At 47.2% G+C, this 12,106-nt stretch overlaps 1 long non-coding RNA gene across 1 annotated transcript; it reads right to left on the bottom strand.

The window, feature by feature from the left end:
* Positions 1-2,780: 2,780 nt before the first annotated feature.
* On the bottom strand, positions 2,781-6,263 carry LOC115509617. The gene is made up of 3 exons (XR_003967441.1): positions 6,040-6,263; positions 5,490-5,564; positions 2,781-3,290 (listed from the first exon to the last, which is right to left on the bottom strand). It is a non-coding gene; the product is annotated as an uncharacterized LOC115509617 (long non-coding RNA).
* Between the last annotated feature and the right edge of the window lie 5,843 nt (positions 6,264-12,106).

Raw genomic sequence — 12,106 nt, 5'->3', positions numbered from 1 at the left:
TCACAGCGACTATTTTTGTTTACCATCTCAAGAAGAGAGGCAATGCCCAGAACAGCATATTGAGGCCCAGACACACAAAGATAATAAAGCTATCAGTGTTTCAGTTTTCCTTTCTAGAACATAAGTCTAGATTCTGCAATGTTTGGAGCACTACGACAGGAGGACAGAATGGCATACCCGGTGTGTATGCTCACCGCTAGACTTCACCGGTCTCCGGCGCTCCCATATCAGGGCCTTTACCGGTCTCTCGGGCAGAGAACATTCTTCCACGGCTCATGCCTCTTTCTCCTCATCTGGGTCCTTGTTGATGTGCCATCTCCTCAGACATGCCTCCTGGCCCTTCTCTATGGCGAATGCAACCACAAAATCTATTCTATTTAATAACCAAAAAGCACCACCCAATCCCTTGGTCCCGCACCACCCAGCCCTGCTTTCCTTTTTCGTCACAATACTTCTATTATTATATAGTTCTACAAAATATATATTGTATATTTGATTGGCTTGATTTATATATAATGTATATTGGATTTGCTTGATCAGAAACAGATAGGGGCTCCTGGGTGGCTCAGTCGGTGAAGCGGCCGACTTCGGCTCAGGTCATGATCTCGCGGTCCGTGAGTTCGAGCCCCGCGTCGGGCTCTGTGCTGACCGCTCAGAGCCTGGAGCCTGTTTCCACTTCTGTGTCTCCCTCTCTCTGACCCTCCCCCGTTCATGCTCTGTCTCTCTCTGTCTCAAAAATAAATAAACGCTAAAAAACAATTTAAAAAAAATAAATAAAAGAAACAGATATATTGTCTGTTTCCTACAACAGGAGATTGGGCGATTGTTTTACCTGCCAGTGCCCAGAACAACACCTGGTACCCAGTAGGCACTCAATAAATATCTGTTGAATAAAAAGGTTATTGTCTGGGCAAGCTCTGTGGGCATGAGTGGGCTTGGGAACACCTTGGTGTGGGTTGATGAATTTCTGCACTCTCGTAAATGACCTTTGTCTTTTCAAGTATAACGATTTTATATGCACTCTTTAATTGGTTTGGCATGACAAGTTAAATACTTTAAGCACTTAATCATTTATTCATTTTAAATAACACGTTTTGGTTTTGAATGGAGAAAACTAACGAAGAAAATCGACGTGGACTCTCAGTCTACTGCTTAGAGAAGGTCCACTGGTAGGTAAACAAGCAAATAAATAATAAAAAATACATGCTTGTGGTTAGAGACTTCGCACTGTGTAAGACACGTATAGAATAAAAAGTAGACCTTCCCCCATGTACTTTTCTGGATCCTACCACAAAAAAGAAACAATTGTCACCAACTTCTCATGGATTGTTCCAGAAAATTTTTCTATGCTGGTAGGGATAAATTTACCAGCAAAATATACATCCTCTTAAAACTTTTTTGAACACGTACACACACACGTACACACACAGCGGAAGTTTCTCCCACAGCCCTTGCCGTGGTACTTGGATCGTTTGTACGTAGATATTTACTTGCTTGACTACATGGTGAACATCTTCTCTCCTCTACCCGACTCTCCCTGCGTGGCCACCATTGCAGTCCCCAATATCTGGCACCCAGGAGGCCTTAGTATGCATCCGCTGAGTGAATGCTTGAGCTGGAGCATACCTGTCTGACCGCAGCCACTACGTTTTTATTAATGCTCCTTGACAGAAACAGAATTCTTATACCATCAGCGAAGCTCCTTCAAACTCATATTTAATGAGTATTTGTAGATTCGGAGAAATTGATCGTGTTCTAAAGAGTTTGCACGTTGCGATCCTTAGGCAAATCTGCTGAAGCAGTTATTTAAAATTTTTTTTTAATGTTTGTTCATTTTTGAGAGACACAGAGAGACAGAGCACAAGCAGGGGTGGGGTGGAAAGAAAGAGGGACACAGAATCCGAAGCAGGCTCCAGGGTCCGAGCTGTCAGCACAGAGCCCGACGTGGGGCTCGAACTCACGGACCGCGAGATCATGACCTGAGCCGAAGTCGGACGCTTCACCGACTGAGCCACCCAGGTGCCCCTTAAAATTTTTTTTTTAATGTTTGTTCATTTTTGAAAGACACAGACAGAGCACAAGCAGGGGTGGGGTGGAGAGAAAGAGGGACACAGAATCCGAAGCAGGCTCCGGGCTCCCGAGCTGTCAGCACAGAGCCCGACACGGGGCTAGAACTCACGAGCCGCGAGATCGTGACCTGAGCTGGAGTCGGATGCTTCACTGACTGAGCCCCCCGGGCGCCCCATGAAGCAGTTATTTTAACTCCTATTCTTCAAACGAGGGAACAGAGACAGAAGTCAGAGCGAAACTAGAGATTAACATTTTAATATCAGGAAAAAGCTCCAGGCCTCTTCATATTCCTAACCATCTTCCTTTCTGACCACCCCCAGAGTCAGAATGCTGCAAACGTTTACATTTGGCTCTAAGTACCAAATACTTCTGCAGAGTCCATTAGGCCACACAGATACCTTTCATTGGGGTCTCCCCAGCCCCGCAGTTAAGGGAAACAGCAGAAGACTCTAAATAACAAAAAACCGAACAGAAAACCCCTCCAACACAAAAGAAACTTACTATTAGTGCAGAAACAAGGCAGCAAGTCTCCTGAAAAGGCCTGGGCGGCTCAGACTCCAAACACAGGAAGTAGGTTGTAAGTGGCAAAATGAATAAAACAACTTTTGGAGGGGGGCGAAGGGGGTGGAAACATGGACAGAATCTGCTCTCTATTTAGATGTCACCTGTCAAAGGGGGGAGCCTGTAGGGTCAAAATGTCCACCCGGCGGCCCCATTTTTCAAGAAGAAACAGCTAATGCACACCCCAGTAAATAAACGCAAAGTCAGGCAAGAACACACTTTAAGTGAGTTTTATGGCGTGTACATTGTATCTCAATTAAGCCGTTTAAAAGAAGGAGAGAGAGCCACACTCATGTTTTCTTTTGCCGGCAGTCAGCTAGTACAGATTCCGGGGTGGGTGTGCGTGTGTGTGTGTGTGTGTGTAAAAATGAGCTCGGTGAATCCAAAGCATACCAGGATGTGCGGATTCAAAGGCGACCGGTTAATATCATGTAGAAAACATGTGTGCCGAGCCGGGGAGGTGAAAACAGGTCTCTGGGGACCGGGGACTCCTGAGAAGTAAAAGCGGATGAAAAAGATGGGCGCTGTGTTTTGCAGGGGTGACTGTGCCTTCCTCGAGGCCCTGGAGGAGCGCGGGCGGCCTCCCTCCTGTCGCTTGGCCTGTCCATTCTGTGTGGCCCCGAGGGGCTGTCCTCTTCCTTCTCCCGGGAGTCAGAGCTCTACGGAGGCAAAGCGAGAGGGGAATTAATTCCAAAAGAAACAATCGGTGGATATAGTGAGAGGGAGGGGGACACGGAGAGAGAAAGAAGACATTAATTTTCAGGATGGAATGAAGCTGGCTGTGTTTTCATTAAAACATGAAAATGAACACTTGCAGCCACTGTAAACTAACAGCGATGCCTTAAGAAGAACCAGCTGCTGGGGTTGGACGAGGCAGGGTTGGGGGGGGGGAAGCCCCTGGGGGATTGGGGACGGGGACAGGGTGGGCAGGGGACTTGCTTTCTGAAAGCAGGGAGTAGGGTTTGCAGCTCCAGCTGGTCTGGTGGGTGGCTGGCCCCCCGCTCACAGAGGTCAGGACCCGGGGGTCCGGACAGGAGGTGACTGCCAGCCCCGAGCGACCCCACCCACACCCCGCATTAGCACCTCGCCCTGAGAAGAAGGCGAATAAAACAACTAAGCAAAGCTCTCAGTTGCAAACAACAAAAGGAAGCAAAACAAAACAAATCAAAAGTCTTAGTCTAAAAGAAAAAACAGATGAGGTATTTTTCTGAGAATGACCTGAGACAGTGCCCCATATTATCTCTTGATCGTGGGTTGAAAAATGCCAATAAAATGCGTCTGTCGTGCCAGGCCGGACAGTGGTCACTGAGGGAGGGAACAGGGACCAGGACGGGCACGAGGGCCTTTGGGGGGGCGGTGCTGATTACCCAACACCACGCTTTGGGAAATCCATGAGGCTGGATACTTCCATCGTGTCTGCTATTTTGTGTGTGTGCAATATTTTAATAACATTTAAAAATAAAGCCAATGCGGGGGCGCCTGGGTGGCTCAGTCAGTTGAGCGTCAGGCTTCGGCTCAGGTCATGATCTCCGTTTGTGGGTTCGAGCCCCAGGTCAGGTTCTGTGCTGGCTCTGTCCAGCTCAGAGCCTGGAGCCTGCTTCAGATTCTGTCTCTCCCTCTCTTTCTGCCCCTCCCCCGCTCGTGCTCTGTCTCTGCCTCTCTCTCTCAAAAATAAAGTAAAAGCATTAAAAAAAATTAAAAAAAAAATAAAGCCAATATGGGGGCGCCCGGTTGGCTCAGCGGGTTAAGTATCTGACTCTTGATTTCGGCTCAGGTCGTGATCTCACGGTTCATGAGTTCGAGCCCCATATCAGGCTCTGCACTGACAGTGCTGAACCCACTTAGGATTCTCTCTCTCTCTCTCTCTCTGTCTCTCTCTCTGTCCCTCTCCCACTCATGCTCTCTTTCTCTCTCTCGAAATAAATAACTAATCTTAAAAGAAAATAAAAGCCAATATGCATCTCCCTGTTCCTACTTCCTCATTAATGTCAAATTCAAGGTGGCCAAAGAGGACTTGGGCTCTTCTCTCACTGTCCCTTCTCTCCTGAGCCATGGTAGCCTCTAGCCAGCTACTCACACCAACATCAGGGTCATCCTGGATTCTTCTTTCTCTACGCCCCTGCAGGCCCTTTGCACCTGCCGCTCCCTTTCTGGAATGTTCCCCCCTCTCCGGTTGCCCCATGCTGTGTTCCCTCCTTTGTGGAGGTCTCTGCTTAGTGAGGTCTTCTCCAGCATCTCTCTTTAAAATTGTGGGCACCTGGGTGGCTCAGTCGGTAAAGCATCCGACATCAGCTCAGGCCATGATCTCGCAGTTCGTGAGTTCGAGCCCCGCGTCGGGTCCCCTGTTCATTCTCCCTCTCTATCTCTTTCAAAATAAATAAATAAACTTTAGAAATAAAATAAAATAGTTCCGCCCACAATGTGCTCCGGCCCCAGTTCTTCCTATCTCTTTTCTCCACTTATTATTCTCCTAAGCACGTATGTCTCCTGGGACACGCGTCTATTTATGTATTCATTGATGACCCCCTCCCACTCCAGTGTAAGTTCTGTGAGTTCTGTGATTGGGATTTTTTCCTCTTTTTGTCACGGCTCGGTCCTCACTGCTCAGTGCCTGGCAGATTGTAAGCCTTTATAGATTATTAATGAATTAATAATTAAAGGAATGCACTAATGATGGCATTCATCATTGAATAGCACATGCTAAGAATTTAAGCCCTTGCTGAGTGAATGAAAGCTAATCAGTAGACATTTACCAAAGTCATGAAACAAACAAAGATGGATAGAGTTTCTCTTGTGGGTCTGGAACCAATCTTCCCCGATCTACAGAAGTGAGCGTAACAGACAATATCTTTGCCCACCTGGAACTCGTGGTCTACTTGGGAAAAGGCACCGATCCAACAATCACGGAAACATCTATCACAAACTTGGTACCGCTGGGAAGGAAACACAGAGAACACTCTGAGAGGCTAGTTCCACTAGAGAGAACCCAGAGTGCTTCTCAGAGGTGGTGACCTTTGAGCTGAAATAAGAAGGTAGAGGTGAACACCGAAAGGGGCAATGGGGGTGCTGGGGAGAACACTTGCAGCAGAAAAAACCTCCAATGCAAAGGCCCTGAGCCTTTGGATTAATCATTTACATCTTCCTCTTTCCAAGATCCTAGGGAGCCCCGATATTTGGTTTCTGATATTTACTGTTAAGTGCAGAGGTAGCTGCCAATAGAATATGGATGATGGTGTTGATTCTTTGCCTAATGGAGATGGGAAGCACGTCCAAATTCAGGATTCTCATTCAATCTGGGAGAGCTCAGAGCTTATGCAATGTGTGGTTAGATTTTTACATCGTCCTAGTGTGTTTTCTTCCCTTTCCAATCCTTTGACACTGGCTAGTCACTTAAAATTTAGAACTCACCCTGGGTTGTGGACGATTTCCTGGAAGACAGCTGCTTGAGCGTCCCCCTGTGTGTCTCTGAAATAAACATCCCCTTTGGAGGAAGGCTTTCTGTAGTGCTTTCCTGCTCAGCGTCTTTTTTGCAATTTACATTCCTGTTTTGTATGACTTCTCAGAAGAAATCTTGAAGAATAATCACTAAAATAACAGCCAAAGGTTATTACGTACTTCACCGCATTGCCAGCCCTGGGAGCTAGGTGCTATTATTATCCTACATTCACCGAAGAGGACCTGAGGCTTGGGAAGTTAGGTCATGTGTCCCACATCAGCCAGTAACTAACAAATGGCAGAGCCGGGTGTTATATCCAGGAAGGGCTGACTCAAGAGCCCGTGTTCTTAATCAGCGAGCCACAAGGTCTCCTTGACCCTAAATTTGAAAGTCTCCTCTTAACCTCAAGTTCCCCAAGGCACTGAACACAAAGTTCTAATTCCTACAGTCCATGTGCAGACCGTGGCGATGGTATTTTTCTCTTGCAAAGGCACCCGATTCTGGCTGACTTATGCTGAAAACAATTTAATGGGCCGATATTGAGAAACTCACAGATGGGGAATTGAGAACTAAGCAAGAAAGAGAGAAGCAGAGAAGGAGGGAGGGAAGAACTAAAACAGTCCCATGTGTCTAGGGAGCGAGGCTCCTCAAGGACTTTCTTCTGGAGCGGGGAAAGCGGCAATGTGCTTTCTGCCCTGCGTCCCTCTGGCAGAGAGTCACCAGCCCCCACATCTAGAGTTTGATGCTTTGTCTTGACCATGGGCTCATCCCTTGGCCAGGGGAGGGGCCAGGTGCCTTGACTGACAGTCCCACTGGAGCGGCTCACAATAAAGTGGGTGACCCCCAAAGGAAAACCAGGGTGCTGCAACCCAAAGAATGGGGAGTGGATGTCAAGCTCCTTGAAAACAGCTGACGCCCTCTCTCCCCTCCTCTTGCTCAACCTCCCAGAGAAAGGTTGGAAGTAAGAACTCCATTCAGTCTTGATTTGGCTCGTTGCTCCCACTTGCAATGGCTCATCCTTAAACAGTCCCTAGCGAAGCGCCGGGCACATAGGAGGTGCTTCGCAAGTGAATATGGGATAAATAAGCGAACGGGAAAGAGAAAACACATCCCTAGTGCTGAATTATTGCTCCCCCCGATAAACGCGACACTGCACCTCACTAAAAGTAGCCTCCCTGTGATGGGCCTTTTGAGGAGGTCCAAAAGACGGCATCTTGCCTGCTGGAGTTATTAACCAGTTGAAAACTAAGACAAAGGGATATGCAAGTTGTCCTAGTCCGTTGGAGCTGCTGCAACAAAACACCGTAGACCGGGTGGCTTATAGACAACAGAACTTTCCTTCTCGTGGTCCTGGAGACTGGCAGTGGGAGACCAAGTGCCTTCATGGTCAGGTGAGGACCCCTCCCAGGTTGCTGACTTCTCCATGTGTCCCCACCGGGTGGGAGAGGCGAGGGAGCTCTCTGGGTCTCTTGTCTAAGGACATTAATTCCATTCTTGGGGATTCTATCTTTGCAACCAGATTACTATCAAAATGGAAACCAGGTTCCAACAGATGAGTTCTGGGGCGATACAGTCCACAGCACAGATAGAAGCCAAAATGTCACCTTTATTGTTGATAGGTCCAGATATCTGTAGGTCTGGGGCTTCTGAACCTCAGTGGATCTCCCAGCACAGGAGAACGTGAGTTTCAAGAACAACCCACTCTTCCACGAGGACGCAAGGAACAGAGAGGACCGCTCTATTCTTCCCAAATTCTCCTGCCGGATAAATCACTCCTCCCTCCCTGGAGTCGAGAGGATAAAGGGCACAGAGAGGCCAGGAGTTTTAGGAGCTGAGCTCTCTCCCCCCATGGAGACATAACATCCAAACACCTGGATTTGAAAACCAGAAAATTTTGTCAAAAGGCTGCGAGGTTCTCTTAAAATAGAAATGTTAAGAGCCCCAGAAAGGCCATAATTGCTATTATCATCCACTCGGTGACAGCCAGAGGCCGGTTGCCTGATGCTGGGACCAACCTGCCCACCAGGCTGGAGAACAGCCGCTATGCTATGAGGGAGGGCTGATCCTCCTGAGTTTGAACTTTTGTGCTGCCCCTTCGTAGTTGTGTGAACCGAGGCTTGTTAATGCTTCTGGATCTTGTTTCTGTAACTATAAAATAAGGATGACAATAGATTCCATTCCCTAGATTTGTTGGTGAAGATCCCTTGAGATAATGCATTTTAAGTATACAGGCCGGTTTCTGGCGCATAGTAAGCTCTTAGTAAGCTCTTACTACGTGTTGGTTAACGCTGTTCTCATGGTTTTTGTCATTGGCGGTGATGGTTAGGGTTCCTGTGCTGCAGAGCAGATCTATGCGTTAACCTCCGGTTGTCTGTTTGCTAACGGGTAGTAGAAAGAGCCCTGGGAGAGGAGCCCGGGGGCCCAAGTTCAAATCGAAGTTCTGGTCCTTTCTAGCTGCCTGATAAGTGACAAACTCACTAAACCTCTTTGAGCCTCAGTTTCCTTATCAGTGATGGGTGACAAAGAATAACAGAAAAGCTTCCTTTGAACTTGGAACGTGAATTCTTCTTTCCTTGTTCCTGGAACAGTCCTTCCTTCGCCCCTTAACAAGTTCGGGCAGGGAGCTCGGTTCCAGTGCTCGAGTGGAGGGCACCCCCACCCCCACCCCACTGCACGTTATCTATTTGCTCCACACACTGTGATGAACAAGTACCCTGTCTGCCAGACGCCGTTCTAGAGTCAGGGGTGACGTATAAGCAAAACGCGGTCTCGGGCTTTCCGGAGTTGGGGGAAAAGTCGTGGGAGTCTTGTCTGTGTTACGTTCCCTGGGGTAGGTGGCCCTTTCCCCCATTCGGATCTGCTCTTGGTAGTGGACATAATCCACATGATCCAGACATGGACACACACACACGCGCGCACACACACACACACACACACAGCTTCTCCCTGGACCAGGGGCCTTCTACATCCACTTGCTGGATTCCAGCTGATAATACATTGAAATTCCCCAACACGCTTCTCCTGGCTCCTGGGCTCTTCTTCACCCCAGAGTGAGATTATGCAGAAGCATTAACAAGCCTCTTTCTTGGAGCTGTCTCTGGGCTATGGCGATGTTAGAGGAGCACCAAGGTTCTGACTCAATTTACCAAGGGACGTCCTTTCTCACTGCTCCTGTCTGGGACACCCTCGGAAAGCTTCACTGTGAAGGCGTCTGGAGCACCAAACTCAGACAGCATATGGCTGGACGCCCCCACACTGCCGCTTAGTGTGGCCTTGGGCAAGCAACTCTCTTTAGGCCTCAGACCCTCAGTTGCCTCGTCTGCGAAACGGGGATGATGCGGTTGACTCCCTAAGATGATCATGAACGGAGATGGTGTATGGGAAACATTTAGGGTCATGCTTGGGGCATAATTGCTCAATAAATATGAGCTGCTATTGCTTTGAGGACGTTTGGCATTATTGTCACAGGGGAAAAGGACCAACACCTTTCGATAAGAATACACGACTGATAGCATATATGGCCTGAACTGTTGCTCTGCCCCTCCCCACCACGGCTGACTCCCGTTCATTCTGGCTGAAATGTCATCTTCTGAGAGAAGCCTGCCCTTTGAAGCAGTGATTCTCTACCCTGACCGCACACTGGAAGCAGCTGGGGGACTTTAACAGCTACTGATGCCTTGTTCCACCCTCAGAGGCTGTGATGTAACTAGATCCTTCCAGGACACAGGGATTTAAAAGTGCTCCCCAGGAAACTCTAGCGTTCAGCCAAGGTTGAGAATCACTGGTTTTTGAGGCGACGAAGCAGGGTGACTCAAAATGCGGACCCACAGCCAGACTGCTGGTTCGGCAACTCGTTAGCAAGGTGACTTTGGGCAAGTCGTCAAAACTCAGCACCTCAGTTTCCTCATCTATAAAATGGGTGTAATGATAATAAGAGACCCCTACCTCGTAGTGTTACAAAGATCATGTGAATTCGTATGTGGGGCACCCGGGTGACTCGGTTGAGAGTCCAACTTCAGCTCAGGTCGTGATCTCACGTTTCGGCCCTGCATCGGGCTCTCTGCTGTCAGCACGGAGCCTGCTTGGGATTCTCTCTCTCCCTCTCTCTCTCTCTCTCTCTCTGTCCCTCCCCCACGTGTGCTCTGCCTTTCTCAAAAATAAGTAAACATTTAAAAAATTGAATTAGCATGTGATATCCTTAATACAGTGCCTAACTCATAATAAGACCGTTAGTTATAATTCCTTTTTAAGTTTGAAAAAATATATTTTGGTAAAATATATATCACATAGAATTGACCATTTGAGCGATTATTAAGTGTACCATTCAGCGGCATTCGGTATATTTCCAATGTTGTGCATGGGAAATATGTTTCCACCGTCAGCTTCCAAAACTTGATCGTCCCAAACACATATACCCATTAAATCATTGCCCATTCCTTCCTCCTCCCAGCCTCTGGTAACCTCTGTGGTACTGTCTCTATGGATTGTCCCAGTCTAGGTACTTGATATAAAGTGGAATCATACGGTATTTGTTTTTTTGTGTCCCCCTTATTCACTTAGCATAATGTTTTCGAGTTTTTAACTGGTTTAAGAAAAACCAAAAGAAGAATAATATTTCATGAAATGTAAAAATGACGTGAAATTCAAATCGCACTGTGTGCGACTACTTCCGTTGGCACACAGCCGAGCTCTTGACTTTTACACATTGTCTATGGTTGTATTTGCACAATAAAGGCAAAGTTGAGAAGTTGCATCAAGGACTGCATAGCCTGGGGAAGCCGAAAATATTCACCGTCTGGCCTGTTTCTACGTAAAGAAAAGGTTTGCCAAATCCTGCACTAGACCCTGAGTTTAGGAACAATCATCCTGTTGTCTCTACAATACCGGCCGTGGAATTTGTTTGTCTGTTCTCCGACACTAACTCCAGACACAAAAATAAATTTGGGATGCATCAGAGAACTGCACATAAAAGCTGGAACGAGAAATCTTCTAGAACACCGAGAAGAAGATCCTGGTAAACTTAGGTTACACAAAGATTTCTTAGGACACACAAAGCACTAAACGTAAAATAAGTGAATTGGACAACATTACCCTTTAAAATTGCTGCACATCCTAAGATACTATTGAGAAAATGGACAAGTCACAGATTGTTGGGAGAAAAATGTTGCTCTCCATATATGTGATAAAGAAGTCGTATAAAGATTATATAGAGAACTTCCACAGACAGTAATGGAAACACAAACACACGCATTTTTAAAACGGGTGAAAGACTCGGTTCACCGAAGATGTAGAAATGGCTAATGAGTACATGAAAAGGTGCTTGACATCATAGAAACAACCCAAATGGCATCAACAAAACAGATTAAAAAAATTTTTTTTATTTATTTTTGAGAGAGAGAGAGAGAGAGAGAGAGAGCACACGTGGGGGAGGGGCAGAGGGAGACAGAGAATCTGAAGCAGGCTCCAGGCTCTGAGCTGTCAGCACAGAGCCTGACTCAGGGCTCGAACTCACAAGCTGTGAGATCATGATCTGAGCCGAAATTGGATGCTTAACCAACTGAGCCACCTAGGTGCCCCAAAAACAGATTTTTCAAAAAGTTTTATTTATTTTGAGAAAAGAGAGAGAGAGAGAGACAGAGTAGGAGCAGGGGAGAGGCAGAGAGAGAAGATTCCAAGCAGGAGCGGAGCCTGGCACGGGGCTTGAACTCATGAACTGTGAGATCATGACCTAAGCCGAGAACAAGAGTCAGTTCTCAGTCAGCTTAACCGACTGAGCCACCCAGGCACCTCCAAAACTTTTTTTTTTTAAAGTTCATTTATTTATTTTGAGAGAGGGTAGGAGGAGAGGCAGAGAGAGAGAGGGAGAGAGAGAATCCCAAGCAAGCTGCATGCTGTCAGTATAGAGCCCGATGCTTGGCTTGAACCCACGAACCGTGAGATCATGACCTGAGCCGAAATGAAGACTTGGACGCTCAACTAACTGAGCCACCCAGGCACCCCAAAACAGATTTTTAATGGGAATGCAAGCTGGTGCAGCCA

Source organism: Lynx canadensis, chromosome A3 (genome assembly GCF_007474595.2).
Source record: "Lynx canadensis isolate LIC74 chromosome A3, mLynCan4.pri.v2, whole genome shotgun sequence".
Lineage (NCBI taxonomy): Eukaryota > Metazoa > Chordata > Mammalia > Carnivora > Felidae > Lynx > Lynx canadensis.
The sequence above is the reverse complement of the archived record's forward strand: the minus strand, read 5'-3'. Positions and strand labels throughout refer to the sequence as shown.